The sequence below is a fragment of the Ambystoma mexicanum genome, chromosome 5p (genome assembly GCF_040938575.1).
Source record: "Ambystoma mexicanum isolate Mex_15411 chromosome 5p, UKY_AmexF1_1, whole genome shotgun sequence".
Lineage (NCBI taxonomy): Eukaryota > Metazoa > Chordata > Amphibia > Caudata > Ambystomatidae > Ambystoma > Ambystoma mexicanum.
Window position 1 is genome coordinate 1,071,683,121 of NC_090930.1, and position 17,725 is coordinate 1,071,700,845.

A 17,725-nucleotide genomic window follows, 5' to 3' on the forward strand; every position below is an offset into this window, starting at 1 on the left:
GATTAAAGAGGAAGTCACCATCCCAGAAAGGACCCGACAATTCTCCCTGGAAGTGAAAGTTAAAAGAGGACAATAATTGAAAAACCCTGATGCTTATATTCATCTAAATGCTTTCCTTCAACAGCAAGGGTTAGGGGTAAACCCAACACCATTAGTCAACATAGAACATGACACCATTCCAACAGAGGTGGATAACAGGGACTTAAAGAGTATTACTCTAGCCGCAGGCACCATTATTGGAATGGCGGTTGATGACCAACATTTCTCCATTGATTTAGGAAATTAACTGTTAGGACCAATCCCCAAGGACTGTTCTGACAGTGACAGTGATGACAATACAACACCAGACAGGATCTTTACCCGGCATGGGGGGAACTTCCTGGTGTACACTTCTTGCCCTTATGGTAAGGAAGACGTGACTTGTGACTTCAGAAGGGATGAGGTGATTTTCCAGGTCCATGAGGGCTACCTTTCCCACCTGAAGCCTCCAGTCCAAATCAGCACTCTGACCAGGGACTTCTCCACCCAGCTGGAGGAGGCCGCTGAGATAGCAAAACCAGAAGTATTTCCAGGCTTCAGGCAGATGGTGGAAGAGAGAGTCAACCTAGCTGATGCCTGCGTGACTCTGGAACAGAAGCAAAAGTTGAAACAAGTTTTCTTGGATTTCCAAGATCTCTTTGCGGTAGGCTCATATGACTGTGGTTGCACTGACATCCACACAACCACAATTCCCACGGACCCTGGAATGACTCCAGTGTTTGTGAAGCAATATCGTTTGCCTCTGGCATCTATGGAGTCCCTTACTGAAATAATTAAGAACCTTGAGTCCCAGGGAATAATCCGTCCAGTACACAGCACCTTCAATAATCTGCTGGGAATATTGAAGCCAAAAGGCCAGTGGAGACTCTGCGCCGTCCTTAGGGAGCTCAACAAACGGGCCTCTTCCCGATGGCCTCTGCCCTACATTGACCAAGGGCTGGCCCAGATTCAGGGGTCACAGGTATTCACTGCAATAGACCTGACCAATGGATACAGGACCGTGCCTGTCAGTAGGGAGGACCAATACAAACTGGCTTTTACCTTTGGGGGCCAGCAGTACACATGGACCCGGACTCCCTTCGGATACCTCAACTCCAGCAATGAATTCAACAATTTCCTACATAAGGCCATGCCCGACCTGGGTGCGAGGGGTAACCTGGTTTATGTAGATGATGTCCTCATTAAAAGCTCAACTGTTGAGGAACACATAGCGGAGATCCGTTATGTCCTGACCCAGTTGAGGGCTGCCGTAGCAAAAATTTCTGTCCAAAAAGCACAGTGGTGTAGAACTCGTGTTAATTTCTTGGGGCATGAGATTACTCCTCAGGGTCTCTGTCCCCAGGAAAAGAAAGTGGAAGCACTCCAGAAACTAAAGGACCCCACAACTCTGCGGGAACTAAGGAGCCTCCTTGGACTGACTAATTAGAGCAGAAAGTTCATTGAGGGCTACGCAGAGATCACCAGACCCCTGATTCATCTTTTGAACGGGGGGTCAAGTGGGAATGGGGTCCAGAACAATCTGAGGCAGTAAGACAGCTCAAAAGAAGCCTCTCACAAGCGCCTTGCCTAGCTTACCCTGTCAGAAACAATGAGTTCTTCCTGGAGACAGGGTTCTCTAATACGTGCTTGACGGCAGTACTATACCAAAAGCATGACAAGGTCAATAAAGCAATCTCCTATGCGAGCAAAACTTTATCCTCTGTGGAGTAAAAATTCAACGATTGTGAGAAGGCACTCCTGGCAACGGTGTGGGCATTGAAGAATTACCGCCCGTTCATCCAGGGGGAACACATCATAGTGGAGACTTCACACCAGCCTCTGCAATATCTCCAAAGTGACAGAATCCAGGCCGGAAATGTGAGCAATTCCCGAATTACTTCCTGGTATCTGTCAATGCAAGGCTATCCTGTGGAGGTCAGATATGGCCAAAACAAGAAGAGTCCCCTCGCGCAAGGTCTGGCTGACTTGCATGATTGTGCCAGAGAAAACTGTCTTGAGGACGAAAGTCTAAAAATCAAGGACAACATGGAGGCATACCTTAATTCCCCCCACAAAGTCTTTGAAGAAGACAAGTGTGAGGGAATGCCCACTGTCTATGTGGATGGATGCTCTCACCATGTTGAAAACAACGGGGAAAAAGAACTGGTGGCCGGCGTAGGGAATGCGTGGGTGAATGAGTCTCCAGAACCCTCCGCTGGGTACAAAATCGGTCCCCGAAGTAGTCAGGTGGCAGAGTTGATGGCTGTGCATCAGGCCATCCTCACTGCTGTCCAACATCAACTCCACGAACTCGTCATAATCACAGATTCGGATTATGTACGGAACGGGTTCGTGGAGCACCTGGTTAATTGGAAAACCAGAGGCATGTTATGTGCTAATAACAAACCCTTGAAACATGGGAAGTTAATCCAAAACGTTGATGATCTGGTCACCTCGAATGGGATGACCATCTACTGGAAAAAGATCAAGGGTCATTCCAAAGTAGAGGGACCAGACAAAACTGGAAATGACTTAGCGATCAGCTGGCCAAAACCAGGGCCATCCAAGGGGATCTAATAGAAATAGAGTCCCTTTTGGGGGAAATCCAGGTCACTGCTATCACTAGGTCCCAGACAAATGCTCACAACGATCTTTCAACTGCACAATGGAGTAAGGAGACCCCTGATGCTGATTTAATTACGGCTCAGAAAGGGGATCTAATAATTGGTAAGTTTTACCAACACATTGAGGACCCTGAGAACTTTCCCCTGACGGATACCGACTACGTTGGGAAAGAGGACCTAAGAGTGTTGATGAAATGTCCAAAAATGTTTCGAATCCAAGACGGTTTGTTGGTAAGGAAATCCCAAGCTGGCCATGATCAGTGGGTGGTTCCTACCTCATTCCGAAGCCTGATGTTAAGTCACGCCCATGATGCGGCCACCGCCGGTCATAGGGGGTTTCACACAACACTGGAAATCTTAAGAGAGGTTGCATACTAGCCACACATGGGGCAGGACCTCGACCAATACTTGAAGGGGTGTCTTGTGTGTGCACAATTTCAGCCAACATCCCTCACACACCGGGCGCCTATCCAAAAGAGGGGGATGACACTGCCATGGTCAGATTTGCAAATCGACTTCGTAGGCCCTGTGATTCGCTTGTCTAGAGGAAACAAGTACATGTTGACGGTCACATGCTTGTTTACCAAGTGGGTGGAATGTCTCCCGGCCCCAAACTGCAAGGCAGAAACAGCAGCTGCCCTGATGATTAATCACATCTTTTCACGTTTTGGACTACCCCAAATGATTGAGTCTGACAGGGGTAGCCACTTCACAAGTGAAGTGATGACAAAGATGTGGGAGATACTGTGGGTCAAAAGGAAGCTACATATTGCTTACCGACCAGCTTCTTCTGGGGCAGTTGAACGCTATAACCGAACCATTGTGAGCATGTTAAAAAAGTTTGTGGCAGATTCTGGGCCAAGTTGGGATATCCGATTACCTCTGGTCCTAATGGCCATCAGATCTACCCCTTCATCTGCAACTAAAATGTCACCATTTGAGCTGATGACTGGACGCAAGATGGTGCTTCCCCAGCATTTGCTCTACAGGACCCAAGAGCAGACGTTGATAAATGCCTCAACAACTCATGAGTATGTGGAGAATTTAAGGAAACACCTTCAACATGCTTTTGCCTATGCTCAGCGGAATCTAGTGAGATCAGCTGATAGCATGAAGACCCATTACGACCTGAAGACAACCAGGAAGGAATATAATGTGGGAGACCGGGTCTATCTATACAATTTCCAAAGAAACCATGCCAAACAGCGAAAATGTTTGCCTACATGGAAGGGACCGTTTGAAATTATAGACAAGGTCTCCCCAGTAGCTTATAAGATCCACATCCCCAAAGGTAGTCTGGCGGAAGGGGAAGACAAGTGGGTACATATAAATCAGCCAAAGTGTTGCCATTCCAGGCACACTCTGCAGCAACTGGAGGAATCCTCTGGAATCCCAGAGGGTGCCGCTCCAGATTAATTCAGTTCCACCCTAAAGTATTCCACATATAGCCTATAAAATTCTATGATTCTTGAATATGTTCTTGCTTCCCGATTTAAAAAAATGTATATGTTCATGTTTTTGACTATAAAATGTATGTGCCGCCCCACTATATCAATAGTGTGGGAGAAATGTCTGGGAATGTGTATAGCCACTTTGCTTTATCATCCTAGGAGAGATGAAACCCGGAGATTGACCACGGAAGACGACCTGGAGACCAGGAGCAAAGATCCGAGGGGCCCGGGGTACCGCCCAATATTCCCATCAGGACAGGCGAGGAGAACCGATCGATCCAACCGGATGGAGGAAAAGATGCTGAACTGTGCCATCTCGGACATACCAACGGGTGGATCAAAACATCCTTTGCACCTGACTCCCGCTCGACTCGAAATCAATGCGCAGTCGGGCAGGGGAGCTTGTTGGGTGTCATGACCCACGTTTGGACTATTATGCTGTAACATTTGGTGCTGTGGGTTTAGGAAATCCAAGAGGGCGGAAAAGCTTACATTTGCGTCAGAATCCAGGAAAACCGCACAGTTTTGGTGCACACCAAAATGTCCCCTGACCTGCCACCCACCAGTGCGAGCGTGATGGGCCAGGAGTGCCATGGGTGAAATGTGTGCCAAAGGAAAAACAGCAGTGCCGGTTAGCTAAAAAAGCGCTTTGAAATCACCTTTGTTTCTCTGAAATGCAAGCTAAAAATGCCTATTTTAAACATTGCAAGATATTCAAAAATCTCACTGAACACCAGCAGACATTTGGCAGAATGTATTCTTGTGTGCATACTAAATCTGGAAAGAGAAAGAGCCCAAAACAATGTTTATAACAAAACTGGCTGAGCTGTGGATGTCAGCAGCCTAAGTTAAATTGGACTGAAAGCCACTAAAATCTAAATGTTTAAAATAAATGAGTGACCTACTGTTGAGTGTCACATAGTTTGCAACTGTTAAATGTCATAGTTTTGAACTTAGAATCAGCGTTCTAGCTGCATGTGTAAAAATTGCAAGTTTGTTTTGAATGTAGAAAACTGGGAACTAAAGTGACATTTAGCTGAAGCCTGGCTTGAAGAGAGTGAATTTTGCCCTGAAACTACCCCCGACAGGATTTGAAACTTGCTCAGCCACTCTTCCCAGGCCTGGCTGCATTCTGCTGCCCCCACCAAAAGGAGATGACACCTCCCTGATTGAATCAGGGGAGGAGCACCTGGGGACTGCAGGAAACTAAACAAAGCACTGTCCTTGCCCCAGGCAAATGTTAAATTAGGGGGGTCGTAAATGGCTTCCTCTTGGAAGGAAACGGGGAGGGGCACTGCATCTGTGAGCAAGCTGAGCTTGGGGGAAGTGGATAAACCAGAAATTCCACCATGTGCTTTGGAATACCACACCCCTTTGGGGCCAGAGCATAATTTTAAAAAGATGGATAATTCATAGTGCGGACTTGTAAAAATTATATAAATAATATCATTCTTGTGATTTTTCTGTGGTGCTGGGACTCAGTGGTATGTTCTTGGGGATAGTAGCGGAAAAAAGGTTGTTACTCCAAATGTACGCATGTTAAAAATCTGACACGTTATCATCTGAAACCCATTTCCCTGGTGCACATTTGTGTAAAATCTGGTAAGGTTTAGCGGTCGTTATCTGGATGAAAAGGGGAGAATTCTGTCATAAATGGACACGACATCTTACAAAGACAGGGATCGGATGGTTTGGTGCTACAGAAAATATGTTCACTGGACATATAATATTAGAAAAATGGTACATAGATAAATATGTATTTGGATCAGAAATAGATTTGTGTGCAATTTGACAAGGGGAGGATCCTCTGACCATAAACCTACCTCATCACTCTGACTCACAACCCAGTTCCCCCAATCAAGGGAGAGAGGAGGAACTGGCCAATGATAAGTTGAGAGGGTTGGGCATGCAGAATGAGCCGACCCACCCACTTTCTAAAAACATAAAAGGAGACTATGCAGGACAGGTAGGGACATTCAATTTCCATTTCCTTGCGGAGCACGCTGACAGACGACTTAACATCCAGAGATCCGGACTGACTCCAGCAAGACACAGACCAGAACTTAGAACTCTGACTCCAGAACTCAAAGCAAAGGCCTAACCCACAAGCTGAGTTCTCTTCAGCAGGCCTCAAAACCTACCAAACTATTCACAGCCGGGCGGACTGTTTGAATTCTTTGACAAGAACTTTTGCCAGAACCGGTAGCAGACCCAGAAGGCAGAAATTTCCAGAGAGACCAGACCCAGAGCAGATCGCTGAGAGCTGACCCAGATCACTGTGAGCAGAACCAGAGACCAGACCAGACCAGAACCAGAGATCCGGAACCAGAGAACCAGTACCCAGTGGCGAGAGAACCGCAGCCGATCCTGACCCGATCCGTGATGAAGTCGCATTCCTGTCCAACATATAGTGTGAGCACTCAGCCAGAACTGTGCAAAACCAATCTCTTAGTTTAAAATAATCTAATTGAAACTATTTTAACCTATTGAGAACTGCATCATAGAAATCGTGTCCCTTCTTTTGATTCAAAGCTGCAAAACTGTCATCTGTCATTCTGAATTTTAAAATTTCATTTCGAGAATCTACCTTCACAAAATCGTCCGTATCTCCGGAACCGTTTGTCCTAGGAACGTAATTTAACTTTCATCTTAAAGCTAAGATTCTAAGCTTTCCAACGAGCCCTAAAACGACTTGCTACTTATAGTGCCTCCTTAATTGCGCTCGACGCACGTGACTAAATTGCAGCGGTTTGACATTTTGCTTCATTCCAGCCACGTGTGAAAACATTTATCTTTTGCTTCCATCACGGAATTCTGTTTTCAACTTGATAACATCCCTGAATCATTGATAGGGCTGGCCTGAACTGATGTAAAGTATCTCTCACTCACCCTGAACCTCCTATAGGGAATTAAAAGCAATTTGAGTATATTTTTCACTTCATTGCCACCACATTTAAAAGGATTTTGCCTGTGTTTAAAATCATACCTGTTTTCCTCTAAGCTCGCTGGGGGGAACTGGAACTTTGTATTGCATATGTGTGTATTCCTGAGAATTGTGCGTGTTACTTCCATCTCCTTACATTGCATAGGGGGGGAGTGAATTGTCAAAGAAAAAGTGATCACATTATCTTTTGCTGAAATCATATCAAGTTTATTTCTGTACTGCCTTTTATTCATCTTTGCAGTGATCACATTATCTTTTGCTGAAATCATATCAAGTTTATTTCTGTACTGCCTTTTATTCATCTTTGCATCTCCTTGAAACCATAAAGCATTCTCTGATACCTTATTCCCCTGTTCCTAGTCATAAGTCACCAGAACTGTGCTATTGTAGGATTACCTATTGCTGATTACTGCTCATATTCACAAGTGTGATATCAATTATTAATTTATTATAAAAATGTCACCGGGGTCGGTGATATCTTCGTCCGACAGTGTAGATTCTGAGATCTCCCCCTCCCCTGACTCCTCACCTTCTTCTTCCTTCCAAGAACCCTTCTTTTCCTTTCTTTGAGCTTGCACCTTTTTTTATGTAGATAGGGACGACCCCGGAAGGAAGCCACCATGCCCCCCAAGAGCGGAGACCAGGGGGCCCCTCCCCCGGGATCGACCAAGAGGGGAAAAAGCCCTTAGGCACAAAAAACCCCTGTGTTATCGTTGTGTGTCTTGGAGGCGTGGAACCAGGAATCCTTGAAGGGTGAGAGCTGGTGGAAAGTGTCTGGAGGCAACACGTGGAGTGAATACCCCAGAACACAGGCAGTCCAGTAAGCGGTCCGAGGATCTGGTACACAAGGCTAGAAGTGGAAGTAACAATACAGCAAGCAAAGGCAGTCCAGGGGAACAGGCCGGAGTCTGGTACACGGAAGGTTACAGCAAACAATACTGAAAGTAGGCGAGAGAAGTCCAAAAGGACAAGGCAGGGTACTGGAACACGGAAGGAACGGAGCAGAGCGAAAGGAATAAGGAACCAGAAGAGCGGAATAAGCGGAACAGACAAGAGGAGAAAAAGCGGTAAGTGAAGATGGGAAGGAGGGAGGGTAAGCAAGCTGGAAGGAGGGCAAGGGAGGCGGACGAGTGAAAGCAAAGCCAAGGGAGTGAGAGAAAGGCAGATAGGACTAGCCGAAGGACGAAGGAAGAACAGAAGGGACCGGACTGGGCATGAGGACCCGACCGGCAGACAAGCGAGTAACTCGGAGGATAGCAACGGGCAGCAAGCAACTTAGGCTAACGGACGAAACCGGAAGCGTTGCGACGCATCCGTGACCCGGAAGTGGCCAGTTAAAACACCGGGCCGCTGAGCGCCCAACCAATAGGAATCGGAGGAAGAGAACCAGGAAACAGGGGGCGTGGCCGAAAGCGAACGGTACTATGTTCCGCGTCGCCAGCGGCTCCATAGACGCCAGGAACTCGGCGGCATGACAAAAAATGCAATATATATATTGTTTAATTCTCAAATAAACCTTTTAAATTTGCAAAACAAACGTAGTTCTTGGCTCAGTTGGCTCAGGGGGATTCTAAGAGAGGGGTGTTATATAAGGGTTGTCATCCAGGGTACACGAACTGGACATAAAAATATATAAATAAGGGCTTCCCTTGAGCAATCCCAGACAAGGCACTGACTTAGTGGGACTGCTTGATTGGAGTAATTTAACACACCATTCATGAATGGTGCCGGTGCATCCGTCTTCTCCATTCCCATTGAGTACAATGGGACTGAAATGGGAATGGGGATTAATATTTTCCGGCGTCCGGGAATGGGAAATTAGCGGGTCGTCGGGGCTGTAATGTCCTGGTAATTGCCCATTCCCGGGCGCTGGAAAATTCATGACAAAGTGAGATCTACAAAGGCCTTGTAACTGCGTATATGTCATCTATTGCAATTTTATATTAAGTGCAGCAGCCAGATTCCAATGAAGTGCACAATGGTCGATAGATTTAAGGTGATGTCTACTTTGCTGTAATGGTGCTCAAAACAAAATTGACTGACCTTGAAGTACAGCAGAAAACGTTTCTATAGTCAGCCTTAGAGAAGGGTCCAACAGCCTGAGGCTGACAGCTGGAATGTGGCATCACCCCATTTTTGCTCAGAAAAGAATTAACATTTTAGCCTACGCCTATGAGAGGTTAGTGGACGACTCAGTTATTTCAAATATTGCAAATATCTTGTCTCAGATCACAACAAACAACGGTAAAGGAGGTTGTGATAAATTGACTTCTACCCTTCAGGAGTACAAGGACGAGTACAGGCTAAAGCGTGCACTCAGCCCTCACACCTCTACTAACAAAGCGCCAAAACACAATCATAAAGGAAAAACAGTCAGAGTAAAAGAATGTACCTCCTTCGACCTTTTGTGGTAATGTGGCAGCAAGAAGGCTATACTCTCAAGAATGGAGTGAATATGGTTCAGTCACAACTCAAACAGCAAAGTATAACAGTCCAAAATAAAGCAATGTCCAATCAATTTTCCATAACAAATATACTTTAATTAAAAAAAACACACCATGTACAATAATAACTAACTATAAAATGCTGTACAGGCCCACCCCTGTCGTACGAACACAGAATATGCAAAGATAGAATAGGTGCAGCACTCTGCGTAATGACACAGGAAAGAGAAAGCAAAATAAGAGCACAATGTTCCAAGGATATTTTCTTGAGGTTGCAAAAGGGATGGCCTATCCATTCTCTATAGCCCAGTGATGGCCCAGGCGGTGGATATTTCTCAATAATACCTTTGCAAAGGTCTTAGTGGTTCGATGGTGTTGAACTAGAGTTCTCAGTGTCGATTACAGGTTCTCTTCAGTTCAAGGATGCAGTGGTCTCAGTGGTCCAACAGCAAGCTGGCGTCGAGTCAGGGTCGAACGGAAGGTAGCTGCAGTCTAGAAATGTCTCATTAAGCTGTGCTGATGGGGCAAACCTCAGGTTCGGTTCACTGGTTGAGAATCAACAGCAGTCAAGCTGGTCCCGGGTTGTACAGATGAGTCGATTCTATGCAGGGGCTCTGATGTCACGATTGAGGAGACACCAGGGTTGGGTAGAATGAATTACAGGAGTGGTGATGAAGAGCAATGCAAGGCAGCAGTCATTTGTTGGTTCGAGCGGAGGAAACAATACACTTCAGCTGGTGAGGTGCGGCAGTGAACGGGGTCGAACAGGCAAACAGCGCTTTGAAGGACAATGAACACCAAAGGCACTGTCGAAGGGTGTTGATAGTTCGCTCAGTGTCACACAAGCTCGAATCACGGCTCGCAGTAAATCGACATCAAAAACAGGGATCTTGGCTACTCTGGCTTCCAGTTGCTGTGAGTCCCACTCTGAGATCTCAAAGGTCAGTCCTTTTCTCTAGCTCCCAAACAATGGGGAGGCTGGCACCCCCAGTGGCCCTGCAACACGGTGAGGTACCAGGCAACAGGGTGTCTGGCAGAGATGCGATCTTAGCCCAGCAGCAGAGTTCACCCAAAATGATCACTGGGGATGGTTATGGGACAGAGCTTGCCTCTGCCTTGGAACACCTGCCTTCACCTCACAACTGAAGGACTTTCCAAAGGACTGCTCTTTCAGCAGGGTCCAGCAAAATGTTCTCCCGGGGTTGGAGTCCAGAGATTGTTCAAAGAAGTGATGTGAGACTAATACTTTTAAAGTTAAATGTCCACAGGTGATTGGACTAAACCTCGCCTGCTTAATGGTTCCAATCCCTGCTCTTGAAATGAGTGGAATCTGCCCTTCTGACATCCTACCTAGAGTGCGTTCTGCTACAAGAGGTGGAGGGGGACAGGAAAGAGAGAGAGAGAGTGGCAGAGAGAAACAAGATTGCACAACCTTCCTTAAATGGTACAGACCTCTCCTTGGTTACATGATGTCTGCCCACATCCTATCTCAATAGAATCAAATGCCTGTAGAAATGCAGCACCCTGGTGTGGGCTACTCCCTTTGAAGGGATGTGCTCCTTTGATACCTGGAGCCATGGCAGCTGCGTGATGGGTAGCTGTCTCTGTCGGAGGGAGATATTTACCCTCACAATGAGACCAAAGAAGAGGCATGGCCATCCAGGTTCCTGTCCTGTCATTTGGCAGGGTAAGCCTGTATGGGCAGAATACACATCACATTCCATAGCTTTAGCTGGCTCACAGAAGCTGACACATGTGCAATATCAAACTGAATGTGGCTGCAATGGCCGTAGGTGGTGCCATGCACCATGTCTGAACCCTGGCATAGCTTCATTTTAGAGTTTAACCTGCCCCCATCCTGGGTTGCTTACGACCATCATAGATTTGGTACAGGCGGGCATACCTTGAATCCAGCCCCTGCGCTGCAGATACATGGCTGGCACTGCTGCTGTAAAATGGGAAGCTGCATCCCTTTGGCTCTGAAATCCCTCCACTGGCTCCCGGTGGCTACATGGGTCCAGTTCAGGACCCTCTGGATTGTCCACAAGGCTTTCTGGGGCTGGAACCCTTACTAACTCCAATTCACCTTTCCTAAGTGCCTTCCTTCGAGAGCCCTCAGCTCGTCTACTTCAAATTCTCTGTGAATGAGTTGCTTCTCCAAGCAGAGACTGGGTGGTAGATCTCTCTCTTCTGCAGGTTTCTCCCTCTGGAACAGCCTCTCTGCCTCTCTCTGCCTTGAGCCGGATCTCCTTAAGTTCCAGAAGCTCCTCAAGACATTCCTTTTCTACTCTTCCTTCTCTCTGCCTCTCCTGTGCTAACCTTCGTTTTCTCCAGCACCGTATGTGACTGGCAGCTTGGTGATCCTCCAAGTCATACAGGAAACCAGCCCCCCGCCCCTTGCCCAGTCCCACTGCACTTGCCTGCTGACCTTCCTGCACTGCTGCCTAGCCTACCTTGCACTACCTGGGTGTGATTCCGTTGGGAGGCCCAGCCCTCCTTGCACTTATCTCAGGGCCCTGCTGTTCTGGGTGTACTTCTCCTCTGCACTTCTTGTCTGCGCACTTGCACAATCTAAATGATACTAGACCTAGTAAGATTGTCTTGTTCTCCCTTGTCCTCTCCACCTTGCCTGGTTGCGCTTTGAAACACTTATGGATAGGCGCATTATAAATAACAAATCAATTGACCAATCAATCAATATCAGTCCCATTGGCACCCCGCATTTCAGATTACTTTTTCAATAAAGAAGACAGAGGGCATCATTATGAGTTTGCCGGTCCAGAAACAACGGTACTGGTTTAACGGTACCGGTAAACCGGACCGGCAAACTGCATGTTCTGCGAGCGGGTGCCTTTCAGCCCACGAGGTCTGACCTGGAGAGCGGAACGGCACCCGCTTGCAGACCTTGACGGATGCACCGGCACCATTCATGAATGGTGCCGGTGCATCTGTCCTCCCCATTCCCATTGAGTCCAATGGGACTCAAATGGGAAAGGGGAGTAATATTTTCCAGCGCCCGGGAATGGTCAATTACCAGGTCTGCCAGGGCTGTAATGCCCCGGTAATTGCCCATTCCCGGGGGCCGGACAATTCATGACTCTGACAGCAGCCATAGGGCTCAATGGGAATGGGGATGATGCATCCTTGTCTCCTCGCGGGACCCGGTAAGGACGCCTGGTTTTACCAGGCGTCCTTACCGGGTCCCGCAAGGAGACCTCGTAATAGGGCGGTACGGGGTTGGTTCGGGGTTGATACGGGATCCCGCGAGGAGACCTCGTAATCAGTGGCGTAACATCAAATGTGGGGGCCCCCCTGTGAGCCATGCTGAGGGCCCCCCCCCCCAACTCGGCAACAAATCACAGGTTGTGCTACACTCTGAGCAGGCCTAGATTATCACGCTTGCACAATACGGATGAACTTGCTGCTGAAGGGGTATGCCGCACACTGTACTAGGAGAAAGATATAAATATGTGTTTTAATGCAATATACAGCACACTTTCAGAGAATAATTGGCTAAAAATCCAGAGTGTTTGCAATTGTTTTGTAGGGTAACACCAATCCAATTCATGCAAGTCACCAACAGTGCACACGAACATTAATGCTTTGCTATTAAAAATGCCATGCCACATTGAAAACATGTCCCACTTGCTGCACAATGTAGACCAGTGTAGACACGTTATAACATTACAGTAAAGCATGCCAGGCCACATGTAGACATACCTAGACTGGTTGCACAAAAATGCCAGTCGAAGCAATAACACTCATCAAGAAGAGAGCACACATTGAAGCCCGGGTCTCTGCTGCCTCTAACAACACGGCCAAACTCTTTAAAATCTGCACGGAACTGGTCAATCCTGTTGTGGTCTCCACCTCTCATGTTCCCTCCCAGGTCCTCTGTATGGCTCTGGCCTCTCACTTCTCTGCTAAAACTCAGGACATCCTGTCTACTATCTCCTCTTCATCTCCCTCTTCCTTTCTTGGCCCCCTTTGGCCATCTCTACCTCTCCTCCTCCTTTCCTCTCTTTCTCTCTGACAACACCTGACAAGGTTTCAAGACAAGTCCGATCCATGAAAGTGTCATCCAAACAGGTGCTCCCCTGCTCCTCCAGAACCATCAAGGACCATATTGACACCCTCACTGCACCTTGGCTGATTTCTGTAATCACTCTTTCACCACTGGAACGTTCCCCTCTCCCCTTAAGCACTCCCTTGTGCACCCACTCCTCAAGAAGCCGTCTGCCGATCCTACCTGTCCGGAAAACTATTGCCCAATCTCCATCACCCCTTTCCTGGGCAAACTCTTGGAAAAAAGCTGGCCATCTCCCAGTTTACTCTCCACCTTGAATCTGTTGGTTGTCTCCATGACCACCAGTCTGGCTTCAGAGCAGCCATAGGCACGGAAAATGCTCTCCTGAACACCCATGAAGATCTGCTCTCTAACCTTGATTTCAGCATTCCTTCTGTCCTAATCATCCTTGATCTTTCCTCTACTTTCGACACAGTCAACCACGCCATCCGGATCAGTTGACTACGTGAGAACCTGGGCATCACGGAACAGGCCCTGGAGTGGCTGACCTCCTTCCTCTTAGACTGCCCCTCCCAGGTTCAACTTGGTCCTTTTCTCTCCACCAACTCTCTCTCTACCTGTGGCATTCCCCAGGGCTCTATCCTCTCACCCGGGTTTTTCAACCTCTACTTGGCCCCTTTGGCCCACCTGATCTCTACCTTCACCTCTAACTTTAAGTGTAATACGGATGACTCAGCTTTCCTTAAGGCACCCCTCAGCCTCCTCTCCTCTCTCGCTCATTCCTGACTGTCTATCCGTGATTCAGGATTGGTGCGCCTCCAACGATATCTACCTTAGCACCATTAAGATGGAGATCCTTCTCATTGGGACCCCTGCTTTCCCTCTCTCACTCTGGCCGCCCACCTTGGGCCCTCTTCCTTAGCCTTCCTGCGAGGCAAAAACCTTTTGTGTCATCTTCGACTTCACACTCTCTTTCTCTCCTCGCATCTCGGACGTCGCCAAGAGGTCCCACTACCTACCAGCTGCTCCTTCTCAGAGGGACTATTCCCTTTCTCAGTTTCCCCCAGAAGCTCACTGTCTCCAGAGCCCTGCTTCTCTCTAGGCTGGACAACTGCAACAGCCTCTTTCTCAAGCTGCCTTCCTCTATTCTCCGCCCTCTGCAACTAATCCAGAACAGGACAGCAAGACTTATCCTTGGCCACAAGCCCAGGGATCATAACTCTACAGCCCTGAAATCTCCCCACTGGTTCCCGGTGGTTGCAAGAATCAAGTTCAAGACCCTTTGCATTGTCCACAAGGCTTTCTGGGGTCGGGCCCAAACTACATCCAACACTCTCTTCCAAAATACTTTGTTTCTCGAGCCCTTCCGCTGGCTACCTCCAACTCTCTAAGAGCTAGACGCTTCTTCAGGCAGAGAGTGGGGGAAGATCTCTCTCCTCTGCAGATGCCTCCCTCTGGAATGGCCTCCTTGCCCCTCTCAAACTTTAGCGGACCACCTGATGTTCCGGAAGCAGCTCAAAACTATCCTCTTTTCTTCTGCTTTCGCTCTCTCCCTCCCCTGCTGACCTACCTGACCTACCTGTCTGCTGTACCGACTGGTTGCTTGTCTACCCTCAGAGTCTCACTGAGTCCAGGCTCTTACTTGATCAGTCACCCTTGCACTGCCTCCGGCCTACCATGCACTTAGGGACTGTAACGGTAACCCTAAAGTCCCTTGTTCTCCTTGCACTACCCAGAGCCGCACTGTCCTGGCTGCACTTACTAAGAGCATTACAGCCTTGTTTTCCCCTCCATTCTTCCTTGCACTTCCCCATCCCTTTCCTCTTGCATTTCTCATTCTCGCACTTGCACGATTTGAATGTCGCAAGGCCTAGTAAGATCATTTTTCTTGTCAACCCTCTATCTTCACTCCATTGCTTGTCGCGCCAAGAAACGCTTGTGCACAGGCGTGTTATAATAGACTTATATCATATCACTTTATCACAGATGCTCAAAAAAAGATACAATGCTGCAGTAAGAAATTACTAGACTGGCAGCACCCAAATGCCAATCTAGCCAGATAATTACACTCAGCAGGACTGCTTTATTAGAAATGCGCAGTTAAAAAAAAGTCATACCAAACTGAGGAATAACTAGACTGGCTGCACCAAAATGCCTCTTTAGCCACTAATACCACATATCATGCCTGCTTAGCCTGGACATGGACAACCATTATGATTTATCGCACAATCCCACCGCCCACACATCCCCTCTCCCTCCCATGCCCTACCCCAACCTCCAAAATCAGCTCCTTGGCCCAGAATTACCTTCACGTCCCTCTTCTTTGTCCCAGAGCTTACGTTTGAGGCTCCTTGCCTCATAGGTAAGTACCGGGATGAGGAAGAGTGCGATTAGGATTAAAGAAGATACAGGTAGCTAAGTCAGGCATTACCTGAATGTACCTCTACCTCATCCCAGTGCTTGTGTATGAGACAAAGTGCCTCATACACAAGTACTGCCTCATACACAAGTACGGGGACAAGGAAGAATATGGCTAGGAGTAATGACGATTACCAATAAGCAATTAAGGCATTAAACACAAGTAGGGGCTTAACAATATTCAGTTGACTGGGCTGCAGCACTCACCCCCAGAAATTCTGGGCTATGTTGACTCAACCTGGCTGACCTTCAGAGCAGTTGCCGGCCAGAACAGGATACAGATGTTAAACAGCACCTGGGTTTCGCTGTTAACAAGGGCCCATCAGTTACTAACATAAAGCATTTCACTGTTACTACCAGCATTCAAATGCCAATTTTTTAAGCAATTGAAATTGTGATGTGTGTTTAGTACTTTCATGCCAGGGAAGTGATTGGAAGGGTAGAAAGGGAACAGGAGAACGTTCATTCTCGCAACAGTTCATAAGTGGGTGCTTTCACACTTAAAGGAGAGAGTTAACTGCTTGTAACATTGAAGCTGCACTAGCATAGTCTAATTAAAATGCGTAAAGAAGTTAGATGCCCCCACACAAATAAGTTTGCCTCCCCCACCACCCGTGAAGTTAGCGCCTCTCCCAAAATGTAGGTTTTGTTGCGCCCCTGAAAACAAGCACAAACACCATTCACCATATACACGCTTGCACACCCAGCCATCCTTACATTCAAGTGTGCACCCTTTCACCGTACACATGCACACCCAGTCACCCATACATTTGTGTGCACCCTTTCACCATAAACTCACACACACACACGTCATGGGGTTGAGGGGAGCCCTATTACTTCAAAAAGAAATTGGGCCTCTGTATAAGTTTGCCGGTCTGGTAACAACGGTACCGGTAAGCTTGCTGGTACCGTTGTTACCAGACCGGCAAACTACGAGTTCTGTTCGCGGGTGCCTTCCCTCCCGCCAGGTCTGACCTGGCGGGCATACCGGCACCCGCGAGCAAAGCATGTCGGATGCACCGGCACCATTTTGAATGGTGCCGGTGCATCCAAGCTCCCCATTCCCATTGAACCCTATGGGGGTCAAATGGGAATGGGGAGCATTTTTTTCTGGCGTTCGCGAATGGGCATTTACCGGGTCCAGCGGGACCGTAATGACCCGGTAATTGCCCATTCGCGGGTCTGGAAAACAGCGCAGGTTTGGCGGCAGCTTGCCGGTTTTACTGGCAAGGCTACCGCCAAACTTGTAATGAGGCTGATTGTTTCTTTTTGAAATCACTATGATTTCATAAAGAAATTATTTCTGTTAAGGACCGAACCATAATGGAAATCATTTCTTTATGAAGGCAGAGTGACTTCAAAAATAAACTATTTATTTTTGAATTCATAGGGCTCCCTAACCCCATGACATGGAGGCCTCCAGCCTGGGGTCTTCCATGTCATGGGGTAGGGGGGACCCTCGGACTTCAAAAAGAAAGTTTCTTTTTGTAGTCACTCTGTATTCATAAAGACATTATTTCTGTTACAGAAATCATTTCTTTATGAAGGCAAAGTGATTTCAAAAATAAATTAAAAAAATATATATTTTGAAAAAATATTTTTACATTTTTTTTCTCCAAGTGGGGCCCCCTCCCAGGACATGTGCTTGCAGGGCCCCGCACTGCGGGGGCTGTGGGGGCCCCTGTTACACCAGTGCTCGTAATAGGGCGGTACGGGGTTGGAAAATTCATGACTCTGACGGCAGCCGTAGGGCTCAATGGGAATGGGGATGATGCATCCTGGTCTCCACCAGGAGTCCT